Source organism: Ananas comosus, linkage group 13, assembly GCF_001540865.1.
Source record: "Ananas comosus cultivar F153 linkage group 13, ASM154086v1, whole genome shotgun sequence".
NCBI lineage: Eukaryota > Viridiplantae > Streptophyta > Magnoliopsida > Poales > Bromeliaceae > Ananas > Ananas comosus.
In genome coordinates this window covers 3187444-3193466 of record NC_033633.1, presented here as the reverse complement: position 1 = coordinate 3193466, position 6023 = coordinate 3187444, and positions in this window count along the sequence as shown.

Below are 6023 nucleotides of genomic sequence, written 5' to 3'. Positions count from 1 at the left end.
TTATTCAATTATCCACGCGTCCATTTTGACATAATTTATTTACTAATAAATGATGTCGAAAAAAACTAAATTTTATTCCTAAGAACTTCATATACCCTAAATCATATTTAACGGTGTGGATCGTTAATTTGAACACCCTAAATCGAAAACAAGACTATAGTACCTGGAGCTCCGTATATAGATAGTATAATGAGCCTAATTCTATATATATATTATATATATATATATATATATTATATATATATATATATATATACTATATATATATTGAGTTACGTATGCTATCGAGTACGGAACCTTTCGTGCTTCCAGCTCGTTTTTTGATGTTGCGACTTTCGAATCGTCGACGGACTCCGTTAAACTTGATATAGAGTATTTGAAGTACCTAGAAATAAATTTTATGATTTTACAAATCATTTGCCTAGTGAATGTAGGGCTCAAAATTAACGGCTCAAAATAAAAATCTTACAAATATAATAATATGACATTAAAATTTTAAATCAAAGATATTGATCTTGTTTTATATAGTATAAAGAATTTTCTATCAAAATGTCACGTGATTTGGATATTTCTACACCGTTAAACTTCCAACTGCTCACTACGGCCATTGAATTTGTTGATTTTGAGGCCCATTCGATCACTAGGCAAATGATATGGAAAAATAATAAAATTTATTTTCTAAGGTACTCCAAATACTCTAGATCAAGTTTAACGGAGCCGATCGATTATTCAAAGTCGCAACATCGAAAACGACTGAAGCACGGAAGGCTCCGTGCTTCCGATAGCATAGATAGCCTCACTCTATATATATATATAGAGTGGACTGGGCTACTATTAGTAGCAAAATTTCATTATTGCTACCAGTTTTTTAGCCTTTTGATCAACTCTTTTATCATTTCTAACCATTGGATTAAATACTATAACCCAGTGGGACCTCAACCTAGGGGACCAATTGTCACGCCCAGGGGTTCCCCTTTTTGTTTGAAATACAGCGGAAAAGCGTTTGAATTTTTTTTTTTTTTTTGAAAACTTGACCCCAGAGTATGCGCAGTCCGCCACAAATACAGGAATCCACTGTTCACACGGACAGAGTCTCCCCTGTACTTGCACGGCCGTCACACGAGTACAAAAACAAACAGTATACAACACAATCAAATGAATATACATAAGTATACATTCATACATTCCCATTCACATCACAGTTTTACATTCATGTTTTAAATATAAATTCACGAAAATTCTTTTGAAAACTGTTTCTACACGGAAACCTTATTCGTTAAAAACGCTACACGAGGGTAGAAACTTTTATTTTACAAAATCCAGAAATTCACATTTTCCAATGTAATAAAAATACTGCAACATATAAACTGACTAAGCTATAACAACAGAATAGTAGGGTAAAACTAACCGATACCTGGGTCGGAAGCTCTATCAACCGCTACGAATGAACCTCACGTCCGTCCCAAAACTCAACAACCTGTAATACTGAAAAATATGGGGGAGGTGAGAAATGTCACATGTCTCCCGCCCCCAGTGGCTACCGGCAAGCCGAAGGTCGAGGATACTCACCGGATCAGGAAGAGATAAAACAACATATGGTAAGTAAAATACAGTAGCAACGATAATGAACGAATGAGATATATATATACAAAAGCACAACTACCCGCTACTGTAATGTACAACTGCAAACACACAAGGATATCAGAACTATAGTGGCAAGACAACTGTAAAGAAGAAACTAGAAGTATATATGCACAACCGCTACTATACTGTATGCGTCAACCTGACGAGAAGTCCAAAAGTACCCAATCTAAACGCGTGTGCGTCTAAGGACCTCAGGCAAAAGCCATATCTGCTCACACCTGGCATGTAACCCTAGCACAAGAGAACACGCTGGGTCACGGGTCGGATGTACGACCACTTTTCCGGAAAAGAACACCTTCTGCGGGGATCAACCGCTGGTGTACGTGAAATGCACTCGAGCTGTGCGATCATGCGGATATATGATCAATAGCAACCGTCGGCAATCAGCCGACAATCACTGCCAGTGGGCATACCGACGTTAGGTCATCACAGTAAAACGTGAACCGACGAGAGAGGTCATATACGGAAAAGTAACGAACGACCAAACAGGTCACCGATGCAACAGGAGAATCGACCAACCAGGTCACAAGTATAGAATATAGAATGCCATCTGCTCTACCCCATATACAGGGTACCACACATAAACCACCAGGCAGAGTAAATAAGATAAATATGTAGATACTCGCTAGATTCGCAAAAGTACGACGCAAAGAACGACCGATAGGTCACGGGAGTTATTCGATATAGTCCAGAACTACCGTCAGCACCAGCCGACAATCCTACCCCTCAGGTACCGACCTCAAAGGTCATCGAACAACAGAAGTCAAGAAACAGACCAACCCATTCATAATGCACAACCGACCAACCAGGGTTCAACAGACATAAGATGAAAGCACCGATCAAATAATGGTCACGAAACGAAGTACGAGAACCGACCAATCAGGTCACTAACGAAGTACGAGAACGAAACTCAGGTCACTAGTATCACATAGGGTCACTACCTACTCTCTACCATGATACTAAGCATAGAAACTATATGATAAGTATGATAGAAACAACGGAGATGCAATTCAATATATAATACGAAAATAGCAATAGAAGAACAGGGATAAGAGAATATCACAGAGCTGCACCACGTACGCGATTCGGATCGAAGTACCCACTGTACAAATGCTGCGCCTGTCTCCTGACGCAAACGGACAGTCACGGACCTAAGGAAGGCTCCACCGGGTTAGTGTCTAACCACAGCTAAAACACTAGATCCACAACCTACAAGCAAACCCATGGAGTCTTTAAAATTTGAGTATAGTACTTTTAAATTCAAGATCAAGAATGTTAACCTTAATCTAGATAGTTTAAAGAATTTTCTATCAAAATTTGAAGAAATTTAAATTCTTCTACACCGTTAAACTCCAAACTCGCCATACTAGCCATTGAAAATTGACAATTTTGAAATGGTTTGATCATAAAGTAAATTATGTCGAAAAAATATAAAATTCCATTTCTATAAACTTTAAATACCCTAGATAAGTTTTAATGGTGTGGATCGTTGATTTAAACACCATAAAATCGAGAACGACACTATTGTACCAGAGCCTCGGTACTATAGATAGTATAGGAGACTAGCTCTATATATATATATATATAGAGTAGGGCTACTATACTCTTATGAGTATTGGGCCCTTCGTACTCATAAGTTGTTTTCGATGATGGGACTTCCGAATCGACGATCCACTCTGTTAAATATGATCTAGAGTATTTGAAACTTCTAGAAAATAAATTTCGTAATTTTTCGAAATCAAAATAAAATCCATCAAGCAGGTATAAAATGAACGGTCGAAATCGAACGACGTCCTAAAATTGGATGATCGGATCCTTCAATTTAAGATTAGAGTTATTGATCTTTATCTTGGTAGTGAATAGAATTTTCTATCAAAAATTCAACCAATTATGATTCTTTTACACCGTTAAGCTAGCAAATATTCCATACCGGCCGTTAAAAATTGTCAATTTTGTGACCTTTTGATCGTAAAGTAAATGATGTCAAATAATTATGAAATTTGATTTCTAAAAGTTTTAAATACTCTAGATAACGTTTGACGGTATGGATCGTCGATTCGAAAACTGTATTATCGAAAACAACTTATGAGTATGAGGGCGATTGTACTCATAATAGTATAGTAGCCGGGCTCATATATATATAGAGAGAGTGAGGCTACTATGCTTCTGGAAGCACGGAGCCTTCCGCGCTTCCAGGTCGTTTTCGATGTTTCGACTTTCGAATCGTCGATCTGCTCCGTTAAACTTGATCTAGAGTATTTGAAGTACTTAGAAAATAAATTTTATGATTTTTCAATATCATTTGCCTAGTGATCGAATGGGCTCAAAATCAAATAATTTTAATGACCGTAGTGAGCCGTTTGCAAGTTTAACGGTGTAGAAATTTTCAAATCACGTGAAATTTTGATAAAAAGTTCTTTATACTATATAAAATAAGATCAATATCTTTGATCTAAAATTTTAATGTCATATTATTATGTTTTGTAAGATTTTTATTTTCAGCCGTTGATTTTGAGCCCCTTCGTTCATTAGGCAAATGATATTGAAAAGTTACAAAATTTATTTCTAGATACTTCAAATACTCTAGATTAAGTTTAACGGAGCCGATCGACGATTCGAAAGTCGCAACATCGAAAACGAATTGGAAGCATAGAAGGCTCTGTGCTTCCAGAAGCATAGTAGCCTCACTCATATATAGTGAGGCTACTATACTATCGGAAGCACGGAGCCTTCCGTGCTTCTAACTCGTTTTCGATGTTGCGACTTTCGAATCGTCGATCGGTTCCGTTGAACGTAATTAGAGTATTTGAAGTACCTTGAAAAAAATTTTATATGATTTTACAATATCATTTGCCAGTGAACGAAGGGGTCAAAATCAACGTGCTGAAAAATAAAAATCTTACAAAATTGTAAATATGACATTAAAATTTATAATCAAAGATATTGATTTGTTTAATAGTATAAAGAATTTTCTATTAAAATTTCACTTGATTTGAATATTTCTATACCGTTAATCTTGCAACGGCTCATTACGGCCATTGAAATTGTTGATTTTGAGCCCATTCGATCATTAGACAAATATATCGAAAATAATAAAATTATTTTCTAAGTACTCCAAAACTCTAGATTAATTTAACAGAGCCGATCGATGATTCGAAAATCGCAACATCAAAAACGAGCGGTAGCACGGAAGGCTCCGTGCTTCCGATAGCATAGTACCTCACTCATATATATATATATAATATATATAATATACTATATATATATATAATATATATATATATATATATATATAATATATATATATATATATAATATATATATATATATATATATTATATATATATATGATAGAGGAGCTAGTCTCCTATACTATCTATTACCAGGGCTCCGGTACTATAATCCGTTTTCGATCTTAGGGTGTTTAAATCAACGATCCACATCATTAAAACTGATCTAGGGTATTTAAAGTTTTTAGAAATAAAATTTTATATTTTTTCGACATAGTTTAATTTATGATCAAACCATTTCAAAATTATCAATTTTTAATGGCTACTATGGTGAGTTTGGAGTTTAACGGTGTAGAAGAATCTAAATTTCTTCAAATTTTGATAGAAAATACTTTAAACTATCTAGATTAAGGTTAACATTCTTGATCTTGAATTTAAAAGTCCTATGCTCAAATTTTAAAGATTATTCAATTTTCACCATCCATTTTGACATAATTAATTTACTAAGTAAACGATGTTGAAAAAACCTAAAATTTTATTCCTAAGAACTTCATATACCCTAGATCATATTTAATGGTGTGGATCGTTGATTTGAACAACCTAAGATCGAAAATTGGACTATAGTACCGGAGCTCCGGTACTATAGATAGTATAGTAGTCTAATTCTACATAGAGTCCGGCTACTATACTTTTATGAGTATTGGCTTCCTTATACTCATAAGTTTTCGGCCCTTAAATTTATTCTATTAATCATTTTCATCCGTTAGATCATACTATTTAACCAACTACCCACTCAATCCTAGGGGACAACTATTATTTTAAGTGGGGACCACCATCATCCTAACCACACATCCCATCAATCAACGGTTAAAATTTATGAGTACAAGAGGGTCTATACTCGTAAGAGTATAGTAGCCCCATCCTATATATATATATATCGTAGGGCTACTACACTATTATGAGTATTGGGCCCTTCGTACTCATAAGTTGTTTTCGATGGTGGAGCTTCCGAATCGACGATCCACTCCGTTAAATATGATCTAGAGTATTTGAAACTTCTAGAAAATAAATTTCGTAATTTTTCGAAATCATAATAAAGTCCATCAAGCCGGCATAAAATGAACGGTCAAAATCAAACGATGTCTTAAA